We start from the raw sequence: 13,587 nt of genomic DNA, 5'->3' as shown, positions 1-13,587 counted from the left end.
TCTAAGTCTGGAATACTCTGACAAATGTGTAAGCATGGTCACCAAGCATGGTTAAAATATCAAAACCCCAAAGCTGCATTATTAGAGAGATCTCAGGAACATTATGTTCAATAACTATATAAAATATATCAAACAAGCACAGCAATCATGTGTTTTGTTTAGGTACATAGTCACAAGTGGTAAAATGTGGAGATAAGCATGAGAATGTCAAAAACAGATTTTGGATAATGGGTCTTTCTGGGGGTGAGGCAACTGAAAAGTTGTCCAGGTGGACATATCTGCTTATTATGGTATTTATGATCCCCTTTCAAATGTCTTAAATCAAACATATTTACATTAAAAATCTTTATAGGGTATTCATAACCATCAGCTTCACCTTGCACTAGTAAAAGTCATCACATGGTGTATTCTCTCCGAGTATCATCTGCACACATACATACTGTATATGCAATGAGTATGAATCTGGCTTAACTAGAATGGATAAATTTCCTGCAGTTGTGTAACCACATGTGGAGGGACTAACATATATTCCAATTCTATAGCTCACAAATCTGTAGGTCAGAGGTGTGGCACAGCATGACCTCATTATGTGCTTAGTGTCTCACAAGCCTAAAAAAATCAAGGTAGTGGTGTAAACCCCACTGAGATCTCAACTGGGGACTCTGGGGAATAATCTAATTTTAAAATCCGGATTGTTGCTACAGAAATTATTTACTTGTGACTATTGGACTGAAGGCCTCATTTTCATTATGGCTGTCATTTGTAAAGGTTCCTTGCTGGTTAGGGACTAGTCCAATTCTCGGCTGTGTAGCTACCTTCATCTTCCAGCCAGCCATGGTGTGTTGAATGCTTCCTGTGCTGTGAATCCCTGACTTCCCCTCCTCCGAGCAGCCAAAAAACTTCCATACTTTTACAGAGCTTGACTGAGTAGGTCAGACCTACCCAGATAGTCTCCCTTTTGCTACATAACAGAACACAATCATGGAAGATATATCATATTCACAGGTTCAACCCATGATCAAAGAAGAGGAGATTACACAAGGGGGAAGGTAATTGGAGGTCATCTTGGAATTCTGCCTACCATATGGGGATTCAAGCCAAATTAAGAAAAAACAATCACTCAAATGTCATCAGTGGTGTCCAGAGTAAACTCTTTTTTGACCCGAAGCTCAGGCAACTATTACGGGGCATTCCTGTGCTAGGGTGAGGCCAGCACAGGGGAAATAACTCACCCAAGAATCTGAAGTCAGAGAGGTATCCAGTCTCTTGACTCCCATCTTTGGTCCAGCATCCATGTTGTCTTGCTCTGTACTGTCTGCTGTACCTCAGAATCAATGGGAAACTGCTCCTCCCATGTCAAACAGGATGGCAAAGTAAGGAACAGCAAGCATATATTGTAATAGGAATTGGTGCCATGATTTAATCCCCTGTCCCAACCACCAGGTAACACATCCCACAGCTCTGTGCTTGGCCTAAACCTTACACTTTCTGGGGTCTATTTCAGTGCTTGTTGCTCCGTTTGCACAGGTTCCTATGCATTAACACTTTAGGGCTTTGGTCAATGTCATCTTCCCCTGGGAGGGAGGAGGCAGTGGAGTCAGGAATGATACAGTGTCCCATGGGTACTTTTCAGCATTTCCTATCTACCATCAGAGGTCAGTGAAGGTATCGTGAGTTCCATCTCACATGTGACCAACCCAGCCTCACAGAGTCTAAGATTCTCTTCAGATAAGTGGCAGGAAGGAAATGAAGTTCCATTTATTGCTCTCCCCACAACAGAACCAGCAGCTTCCCATTTGGAAATTGGCCATTTTCAACTTTCCCAGTATTGTGCCCCATGAGTGAATACTCACTCAATAGCCCCCCATGTTGAAGATGGTGGTGGTGATGAAATCTTTAGGCCATGAGGCCAGTCATGTGAATTGGCTGGTCCATGAGTTTAAGTGTAAGGAAAAATTGGGAACATGATCGTGTCTGCAACAGGAGGAAATAGGGTGCCGACTTTCTTCTTTTTCTCCAACTCCTCCAGGAGAGAAGAGAACAGCAAGTCCTCTAGAGGCCACCTTTGTCTGTTTGTCTCTCTCTCTCTCTCTCTCTCTCTCTCTCTCTCTCTCTCTCTCTCTCTCTCTCTCTCTCTCTTTCTCAGCTTTTGCTATTTTTCCCAGCCTTTTGTGACAGTAGGGGCTATAGAGAGAAAGTAGTCATCTAGATCACCCCTGGGAAGGGACAGAAAGATGATAAGTGCCCAACATGAGAATAGAATCTGAAAACAGAGGACCAGGACCCTATGCCCCGGGTGTTGACTCATTCACCAAGTGCTCAGTTTCTACCTATGTCCACTTTCCTGCCACAACTCTTCCACATAGCAAAGATACTCACACTCAACAGATATATGTGTTCCCAGGTGAGGGTAAGAGAGTGAATAGACTTACCCACGAGTCAAGAATGTTCCAAAGTTTCTGGTTTGGATCTAATGCTTGCCCAGGGAGATCTGTCTGTCTTGCTCCAGCATTCTTTGCAGCATACACAGCATGAGGAGTTGCTCTCACCATTCAGGAGCTCAAGGGAATATGCTTCTCTCGTGTAAAATAGGGGGATAAAATAAGGGGACAGGAAAATTCAGGAAACAGGAAGAAATGGGGTGGGTGGTGACTTCAGATGAATGGTTATGATTCAAATCCCTTCTTTCCTTCCCACTTCCCTATTAGGAAACTCATTCCACCACATAGAAATGACATGGACTCACAGTGAAAAGAGAACGATGCCAGCATGTTCTTTCTTTTCTCCACATACTCTCTGGTCTGGGCAAGTGGAAAATTGTTACTGTACATTGAAGAAACTTAAAGAACACTGCCGTAACCAAGTGAAGACTTGTCATGGGAGCATCGTGTAGTACCAGATATGATGTGGAGAGGAGGTTGCTTCAACTCTGTGGTACTCTTTCTCAAAACTCATAGTATGAGCTAAAATGGAGAAAAACTACCAACTATGCCTCATGGTTGTCAGGGCCATGAAAGCATTCTAGCAGGTCTTCGAATACATAAACATGGAGTCACCATGTGCCCAGCAATTCCACTCCTAAGTATATACTCAAGAGAGATGAAAACTTGTCTACATTGAAACTTGTAAATAGGTGTACACAGCATCATCATTCATAATTGACAAAGAGTGGAAATTATCCAAAGACCATTGAAGTTAGTAGATAAACAAAATGCAGTATATCCTTACAAGAGAATTTTACTCAGCCATAAACAGAAATGAATTCTAAATGCTAGAATATGGATGAACCTTGAAAATATTATCTGACGTGAATGAATCCTGATGCAAAAGATCAAATATCATAATTACATTTACATGGAATGCCAAAAACAGAAACATTCATAGAGAAAAAAACACAATTCTGTGCTTCCTGTGACTAGGGGTGGGTGCAGATTTAACTGCACTGAAGCACAATGGGAATTTTTAGGTGACAGAAACATCTAAAAGTCAATTATGGTGATAGTTACACAACTCAATATATTCACTAAAAATCATCAACTTTAAAACGTGTGATTTTAATTGTCTTCCTTCTCTCTCTCTCTCTCTCTCTCTCTCTCTCTCTCTGTCTATCTCTCTGCCCACCCACCTTGCTTTCTTTCTTTTTCTGGCCCCTAGTCTTCTTTTGAAACACAGGAACGACCAAAAATTTCCTGAGGTTGCCCTTGTAGTGAAAGACTGATTTACCTCTGATCCCTTTCACATCTTCCAACTATGGCGGTGACTCAAGAATGGGTCCAAAGTATAGTTGAAGGCCTTCCCCTCGGTGAAATGAACTCAGCATGATTACCTTCCTCATGCCTCTCCATACTTTTTTATACATGCTTACATTTAAGGACACTAAATGAGAACTACCTTTATGGATATCAGGATGGCAGTACTTATCCAAGGGCCACATAGGTGCATACCCTTTACCCTATCAATTTCCCTTTTAGAAGTCTATCTTCAGGACATAGTGGGGGATATGAATAAGAATCTGGTTATAAAGACTACCGTCCTGGGGTTGGGGTTGTAGCTCAGAGGTACAGCATTTGCTTAGCACACAAGAGGCACTGAGTTCGATTTTCATCACTGCATAAAAATAAATAAATAAAATAAAGGTATTGTATCCATCTATGACTAAAAAATATACATTAAAAAAAAAGCAGAGGTGTGGTTATAGCTCAATGGTAGAGCACTTGCCTTGACATGTGAGGCACTGGGTTCAATCCTCAGCACCACGTAAAAATGAATACATAAAATAAAAGGTATTGTGTCCATCTATAACTAAAAGTATTTTTAAAGAATATGCATTACTAATAATAATTTTAATATATTGGGATAATGTAAAATAGCATATATTTAATGATTTTGAAAGTGTTTTGAGAAACTTGTAGTAAAAGGGGATTTACAAATAAATAAATATATATATATGTATATGTGAGGATAATAAAACAGTCTGTAATACAAGTGGTAAAGGAACTAAATATTTATACAACAATATAAGTAAAATACTTGGAATATCTATATGATGAAAAAATAAGTTAATGTAAAATAAAACCAAATTTGTCACTTAAAATGTTTTCATAGAAATATGTTTACAGGACTGGGGTTGTGGCTCAGTGGTAGAGCACTTGCCTAGTACATGTGAGGCATTGGGTTCCATCCTCAGCACCACATATAAATAAATAAATAAACAAAATATTTTGAAAAAGAAAGAAATATGTTTACATGTACATATTGTCATAATTAAAGTAAAGGCAGGTTACAAAGATCAGAAGTGACCTGAATTCATAATGACTCATATGTCTCTATTTATCCAGAGAATTTTAACCATAAATAGAAGATATCACTTTATTTCTCTCACATAGAATTTCTCTGCATAATAATGACATTCTTCACCCTTGGTCTGGAGGTCATTGGTATACCCATCCACTGGAAATGCCTCCTTTTCCATTCAGAGGACAAAAAGCTCTGCAGAGTGGGCTTGGGCAAGCCCCGCCCTCCCACCTTCCTGCACAGTGGTTAAAGCTGCAGTTTAGAATTCTGTCACGAGGTGGCAATAGCATACCACCATCATCAAACATCTCTTCAGAGCAGTTTACACAACGAGCAGAAAAAATGATACCACCCTCAAAACCAGCTTGTACAGAATGATTCTAATTCATTCCAAAAACTGGTAGGTGTAAAAGAATACTGTAAAAACACACAATGAAATTCCAGGTAGCTCTAGCATGCCTTGGCAGTCACCAGTGGGCACAGGGCAGCACAGACCGAGGAGGAAGTGACTGAAAGAGGATGGGGATGTCAGCAGTCTAGACAGCTGTATCCAGGGTTCAGGAGAGGGAATAATTGAGAGTGGGTGGTAGAAGGTCTGGGAAGCCTGTTCAGGGCTGGGGTAATGAATGGTGAAGGCCCTTGTCATTGGAGGACTCTATAGTGGTGGCACCTCTACAGTGTTGACACTGAGGGGGAAGAGATGAATCAGTTAATGCCATGTATGCTTGGGGTCAACAACACATGGAATTGCTTTGATATACATGTGAATTTTCCAAACAGAACTAGAATCATTGTAAACAAATGACTTTATCATATTTGTTACCCTGCAAAACATATACATTTTCATGACAAACAAGAAAAGAAAAATTAAAGACTGGGAGTGGGGACACATGCCTATAATTCCAGCAAATCACGAGGCTGAGGCAGGAAGATGGCAAGTTGCAGGTCAGCCAAGCAACTTACTGAGGCCCTAAGCAACTTAGCAAGATCCTGTCACAAAATTAAAAATAGAAAGGACTGGGGATGTGGTTCAGTTGCTAAGCACTACTGGGCTCAATTCCCAGGACCAAAATTATTGAGATATGTTATTACTGAGTGTATTAGTTTCCTAGGGCTGCCATAACAAATTATCATAAACTTCATGGCCAAAAAGAGAAATTTATTCTCATACAGTTCTGCACTGGAAGTTTAAAATCAGTGTGTTGACAGGGTCTCACCCTCTCTGAAGGCTTAGAAAAGAGAATCCTTTACTCTTAAAGCTTGTCATGTTTCCATTTCCCTTTGTTTGTGGCAGCAGAAATTTAATGTCTATCTCAGTCACATGACCTCCTTCCTGGGTGGGTGTCAATATTACAAAAACACAGGATTTAGGGGTCATCCTTAATCCAGGATGATTTCATCTCAAGATCCTAAATTACATGTGCACAAACCCTATTCCCCAATAAGGCTGCTCCCACAGGTACTAGGAGCTAGGTCTTGCACAAATCTTGTTAGGAGATATAATTCATGCAACCCTCTACAATAATGCAAGCAGGTTAACAAACTAAAATGAGTTCCTATATTGTGTAAACAAATAGAGAAAATCAGCCATACATGTTTAAATAAACATATGCACAAGAAAACTTGTACAATAATATAATTAGATGAAAGCAAGAGCAGGACTTACCTTGGATGCTAAGTTTGGGGAATATTATTTTATATTACTTCCTATATTTTCTACTTTTATCTATAATGAATATCTATTGCTCTTATAAATACACAAAATAACAAAATAATCAGGAAACAACCACTTGCTATCCCACCTATACGAAAGTCCCTCAGTGCAGAAGGGGAACATCCCTAAGACACAGGAAGGGAGACACGATACTAAGCAGCACGGTTCACAGTGTAATAGAACACATTTCCCCAAATTCTAAACAACAAAGATTTGTTTTTTAAGTTTCTGTCAACTGAGAAAACACAAGTTATCTGCACTTCATTCATTTTTCTGTGCCCTGATTAACAATAAATCTGGTCTTATCTGATGAGAGCAGTAGCACATACTGGTTAGGTATACTTGCTTGGATGCTGCATGGCCTGTTTTTAAATCTAAGCCTCTCCACTCAATAGCCCTGCCCTTACTGGGCCTCAATTCCATTATGTTAAAAAGTGGAACATCAATAGGCCCTCCTCATCAGCTGTGGTGAGGGTTAAATGAACAATGGCAGGCTTCACACTGACAATAGTGTCTGTCACTATAGGAAGTCAACAATAAATATCAACCACTTTAATCACTGTTTTAAAACCCAATTTGACTACAATATCAATGTGGATTTATAGCGATGGACATGGATTGCCCTTCATATGATGTCTGTCAAAAAAGTAGTTAACAAGGGGATAAGTAGTATGTTTTCCAATTCCTTTTTTAAAATATAGTTACATTTACACAGTAAAACTTGTGAAAAAAGTTTGAATACACATATTCCAAAAGGTTTGTTTGAGAGACAAACTCTTTTGAATATACATATATTCAAAATTTCACCATGTTTATTCATGAGTAATAGAATTTTAATGGATTTTTAATGATGCTTTTCCTTTCATGTATTTTCCATTTTTATCCCCAACAAAAATGTCTTGGTTTTGGAAGTGAGAAAAAAATAAATACCTCCAGTTCTTCCCCTAGGAAAGTGGCTGTTTCTGAATGGAGAACATCCCTAAGTCAAGGAAATTAGCTAATACAGTCATCACAGAACTAATATATAAATTTACCTACATTGACAATCACAGTTGGGCACAGCTGGGAAATTACAGATGTACAGGGAAAGCGCAAGCATGTCTCTTAAAGGAACCATACATTCAGCAGTCAGAGCATGTCTCCAAATCCCAGGATTTTAGAGAAGGTCATGAGACAAAAGTTGTTTCACAACATGTTCTCACTTTACTCTGCCACTTTTGGGATGAAAATGTCCATTTGTTCTCATGTTTCCTCCTCTCTGTTTTCCCATGTGGCAGTAGGGGATCTACAGACAAAACCATGCAACAAAACAGCATTCCATTTAAGGAGAAACAATGAAAAAGATCTAAAGGATAAAAAAAAAAAAGCTACCAATATAGCAGAGTAGGAGATATCAGCCTTCATCTCACAACAAAAATATATAGATAGACATTCACAAACCAAAATATACCATAGAGGGTTCAAAGATCCATTAAAGAATCTGCTCTAACACAATGAAGCAAACAAACAAGCAAACAAAAAACACATCCTGGAGAATATCCACATCAAAAGGGTCTCTGGTGAGACTGGCATACCTCAGATGCCTGAAGATGGCTAGGAGCAAAGAACAAAGTCAGAGGTTATCACCATCAGCCACAAAGCAGGAACCACCCTGTTCCCCAGAGGCCAGGTCCACAGAAGGATTCAGCATCTTGCTCACCACTAAGGCTTCTGCCATTTTTGTAAGAGAAATCCAGAGAGAAGACACAGATACGTTTGCCTCCTTGACACACAAGAAGTGTCCACTCTTGAGCTACATAGAAAAAGGAGCCACCACCTTTCTCAGCCCTAAGCTTTCCCAGATCTGGAGCCATAGTCATCAGATGACTGCTTATACTCTAGACCCAGGCTCTGTGGCTGCATTGTGTCCACCCATACCTCAGATACCAGGGCCACTGCCACAGTGATTAAGTCCGTATTCTGGGCCACATAGTCAAGCCTTTGCCATGCACTACTGTGTGCCAGGTATGAGCTCAGCCACCACAGAGGGCAAGGCCCTGCCCTTATGACAGAGCCACTCAAACTTTGTTCACAACTGTGCTTCCCATTCTTAGCTCCCTGATTATTTCACAAATGTCCGCACATCCTGTACTCCACCAATGCAGCAGTGTGGGTGTTTGTGCACCAAGTATCAGGTCCCTTACCATCCTGGATCTCAGAGATAGAGCCCCTCTGTGTACACTTGTACTTCAGGCCTCAGTTCCATGGAAGCTCCACCAACTCCAGTCATCAGACACCAGTGTCACTACAACCAAAAGTCGAACCCAGTGTCAAGAAGAATCCATCCAATGGCAGCAGATTAAACACTCTTCTCAAACACATATAGAACATTCTCCAGGATGGATCACATGTTACACCTCAAGACAAGTCCACAAAATTCATAAAGATTGAAATCATATCAAATATCCTTTTTGACTACACTGTTATGAAACTAGAAGTTAACAACAGGAGCGATTTCAGAAAATTCACAAATAGATGAAAATTAAACATGCTCAAACACCAATGAGTCAAGGAAGAAATTAAAAGAAAAATTTAAAATATATTCACACAAACAAAAATGGAAATATAACATACCAAAATTTATGGCATGCAGAAGAAGTAGTTCTAAGAAGAAAATTTCTAGCTGTCAATGCCTACATCACAAAGATCTAGCTGGGTGTGGTGGCATGTGCCTGTAATCCCAGCTTTCTCAATTTAGTATTTTTAAAATAATGTTTCATAATTTTATCCCTGCTTGGTATTCCAGTTCTAAGTATTCTCTCTGGTAAACATGATATCATGTTAAAGTTACAGGCACTGCAATGACAGAATGAAGCAAATTTGAACAAGAGAATCAACACTTGTTGAAGACCTCCCACAAGTAAATTGGTATTTCCAGACTTTAATTAACCAAATCTTTAAAGTAATACTATGAAGTAGGCAGACATTACTTCCTTTCTACAGATAAGGAGATGGTCAGGCTCAGAGAACGAAATACATGCTCAAGGACTTCCATAGAGGCATCAAATGAACACTGAGACTTGATGGCATATCCACTGGCAAATACTGGGACAACATGAATATCAAAATATATAACTATTATAATAAATGCTAACACTGAGCAAAATAGCAATTGATGAGTCATATTAATAAAATACAACTCTAACAGTCAAGTGTCAATTAATAAATCCAGAAGAAATGACAAAATTATGAAAGCAATGCTTCAAAACTCTCATAGTAAGAAATGATTCAGGAAAGAATCAAAAATGGATGCTCAGTCTGCACCAAATCCCACAGCAGTCACTGAGTCACCATGGTAACCATACTGGCTATGCTGAAAAATCAAAAAGCTAACATCTTCTGTTCGTTTCCTAATATGTGCTAAGAATTGCATATGACTGGCATAATATGCAATAATTAACCTCAAAAATTTCTCACAATAAATACACCTCACAGCTTCAGTTATATACACAAAATACATATTTTATGCATACACACATGTCCACACACACACATACACACTCTTTCTCTCTTTTTCTTACCACCAAAGAACCCAGGAGTTCATCAAGGTAGATTTGTTTGGGAATAAAATAGGAAAAGTCCACAATCTAATTCGAAAAACTGAGAGCTACTAAAATATTTTATTTTAGTGATTAATTTCTCTGGAAATGATCTATAGAATTGTGTCAGGGACATTTTTGTGCTTGATTTCAGCATATTGCCAATGTGTAAAAACTGATAACACAAATTCAGGTAAATGGATTTCATGACTGTTGAATATATGTCTCAACTGGTTAAGCCATAGTGCCCAAATATTCAGTCAAGCATTATTCTGGATGTTTTTGTGAGGGTGTTTTTGGATGAGATTTACATTTAAATCAGCAGACTCAGTAAAGCACATTGCCCTTCACAATGTGATTGGCCCTCCCCCATCACTTGGTGGCCTGAATAGAATAAAAATCTGATATTCCTCAAGGAAGAGGAAATTCTGTCAGCTTATTCTTCAGAGCAATAGAGGCTCTTCCTAGTCAATAAGTAGTAGACTACCTTTGAACTCAAACTTCAACTCCTTCCAGAGCCTGAAGTCTGCTGGTCTCTACCATCAGATTTTGGACTTGCCAACCCTCTACAATCTTATGAACCAATACTTTAAAATAAACATCTCTTTCCCAGTGACTTGGGAGACTGAGGCAGGAGGATCATGAGTTCAAAGCCAGCCACATAAACTTAGCAGGTCCTAAGAAACTTAGTGAGACCTTTTCTCTAAATAACAAATAAAAAGGGCTAAGAATGTGATGTGCTTCAGTGGTTAAGTGACCCTGAATTTAATCCCTGGTAACAAAATAAATAAATAAATAAAAAACCACCTCTCAATCTCTCTCCCTATCTATCTATCCCCTATTGTTTATTTCTCTGGAGAATTTTGACAATACAGATGTGATGTATTAAGTATCTTCTATCCTTGAGTAGTCAAATTATTCTCCAGCAATCACTGTTAAACATTTGGCTTCTGACTGATCAGACAGATCAGTGAAAACATAACTTATAAAAATTATAACTTGAATACTGCCATGTAAGTCATACTACCAAAAGCACGATACATGACTGGGAGCAGTGGTGCACGCCTATAATCCCAGTGGCTCAGGAGACTGAGGCAGGAGGATCGTGAGTTCAAAGCCAGCCTCAGTAACTTAGTGTGGTCCTAATCAAATCAGAGAGACCCTGCCTCTAAAATAAAATATTTTTTAAAAGGGATAGAGATATGGATAAGTGATTAAGTGCTCCTGGGTTCAATCCCTGGGTAACCCCTACCACTGCCAAAAAAGAAGCACTATATACATTTAATGAAATTCCTATTAAAATTTCAATAACAATCTTCATAGAAGTAGAAAAAGCAGTCATTAAATTCATTTGGAAAAATAAGAGACCCAGAATAGCCAAAGCAATCCTTAATGAGAAAAGTGAAGCAGGAGGCTTCACAATACCAGAACTTAAATTATACCACAGAGCTACAGTAACAAAAATGGCATGGTATTGGCACAAAAATAGAAATGAAGACCAATGGAACATAAGAAACAGAAACAAACCCACATAAATACAGTTATCCTATACTAGACAAAGGCCATAAACATACACTTGAGAAAAGATAGCCTCTTCAACAAATGGTGCTGGGAAAACTGGAAATCCATATGCACAAAACTCAACTCAAAGTGAATAAAGGACCTAGGCATTAGATCAGAGACCCAGCACCTACTTGAAGAAAAACTAGGCCAAAATCTCCATCATGTCGGCTTAGGAAATGATGTCCTTAACAAGACCCCTAAAGGGCAAGAAGTAAACTCAAGAATGAATAAATGGGATGGTATCAAACTATAAGGCTTCTTCACAGCAACACAATCAATAATATGAAGAGAGCCTACAGAATGAGAGAAAATTTTTACCACCTGTACCTCAGATAGAGCATTAGTCTCCAGGATATACAAAGAACTCAAAAAACCTAACACCGGAGGTTTCAAGATGGCGGCCTAGAGGGTGGCTGCATTTCATGTTGCTCCAGGACTCAGGACTCAAAAGAGGAGATATTGAGACACTTGGGACCAACTCAAAGCAGCCGTGTGACTCTCACCCCCTGGGGAGGCATCCCAGGTGGGACGGTGGTCCCGGAACGCAGGAAACTCTGTGAAGTAGAACTGCCGGCGAGACGCCCCTCCCCCCGCTGGAGCAGTGAACTCGGACAGCTGGGAGCGCCGTAAAGGAGGCCGCTCGGCACAGCGCTGGGACTTGGAGCAACCACTGGGGCTCCGGCGGCTGCCCAGGGGAAGAGTGGCGAGGAGAGCTGTGTGGACTCAGGACACCGGGGCCTGCCCTGAGGAGGAGGAGGAGGAGCGTGGCCACTTGGATTCGGAGTGACTGCACCAGAGCTACAGGCGGTTGCCAGAGGAGAAGCTGCGCGGCGAGCTGTTTAGACTCAGAACGACGCTTCTGAACACTGGGGCCTGCCCGGAGGATGAGGAGGAGGAAAAGGAGCGCGGCCACTTGGATTCGGGGTGACTACACCAGAGCTACAGGTGGTTGCCAGAGAAGGGGCTGCGTGGCGAGCTGTTTGGACTCAGACCACTTCTGAACCCCGGGGCCTGCCCGGAGGAGTAGGAGGAGGAGGAGGAGGAGCGCAGCGGGTCCTTTGGACTCGCAGTGACTGCATTAGCGCTCCAGGCGGCTGCTCAGAGGAGAAGGCGAGTGGTGAGTTGTTTGGACTTAAAGTGACAGCTCCTGAACACAGGGGGGCTGCCTGGAGGGGAAGCGTGGTGGGACGTTGGTCTTGCGTGGCCGCACCAGAGCTCCGGGCGGTTGCCCAGAGGACCCGTGCTGCGGGTCACGTGGACTCAGAGTCACTCAGAGCGACCGCTCCTGAAAACCCCGGGGGTTATCTGGAGAAGGAGGAGGAACGGGGAGGGTCACTTCGACTCGGAGTGATTGATTGCCCAAGGCTACGGGTGGTTGGTGGAGGTGGAGGCACGCAGTGAGTTTCTTGGACTCCTAGTGACCGCACCGGAATACTGGGCGGCTGTCTGGAGGAAGAAGCGTGTGGCGGGTCTCTGGGATTTAGAGCGATTGTACAGGGCCCCAGGTGGCTGCTCAGAGGAGGGGCCGCACAGCCAGGTGATTAGGTGCAGAGGAGGGTCCCAGGATCTAGGAGGCTTCTTGGTGGAAGAGCCACACAGAGACAGGCTTAGGGCGGAGCGAAGGTTCCAGGCCTGCGGGCAGATTCTCTGAGGAAGGGCAGCCTAAGGAGAGTCATCTGCAAAGGGTGAGTCTCCCAGGCCCAGGAGGTAGGGCCAGGCCCCTGGGAACTTTGCAGAGGAAGGCAGCCTAGCCCAGGCGGTAGCTGTAAATTGAGGGGAACCTCTAGGAGGGAACTGACCAGCGAGACCTCCCCACCGGGTGAGTCTTCCCTGTCGGGTGAGGTTTCCCCACAAGGACGGTAAAACCAGAGACTCAGGCCCAAACAGGCCTTGCCTCAGCCCACAGCCTAGGTCCCCTCTGGATGACCATTGGTCAAC

At 41.6% G+C, this 13,587-nt stretch overlaps 1 long non-coding RNA gene across 2 annotated transcripts in view; it reads right to left on the bottom strand.

Moving 5' to 3' along the window:
- Window positions 1–13,587, bottom strand: part of LOC306651851 — a 92,274-nt gene that overhangs the window by 47,286 nt on the left and 31,401 nt on the right. For both annotated transcript variants that reach the window (XR_013761215.1, XR_013761216.1), the window contains exons 3-4: window positions 2,433–2,573; window positions 1,233–1,342 (exon numbers count right to left, since the gene is read on the bottom strand). This is a non-coding gene — a long non-coding RNA (uncharacterized lncRNA). The remainder of the gene's footprint in view (window positions 1–1,232; window positions 1,343–2,432; window positions 2,574–13,587) is intronic.

Source organism: Sciurus vulgaris (genome assembly GCF_902686455.1).
Source record: "Sciurus vulgaris genome assembly, chromosome: X".
NCBI classification, from domain to species: domain Eukaryota; kingdom Metazoa; phylum Chordata; class Mammalia; order Rodentia; family Sciuridae; genus Sciurus; species Sciurus vulgaris.
This window is presented reverse-complemented; position numbering and strand designations above follow the sequence as displayed.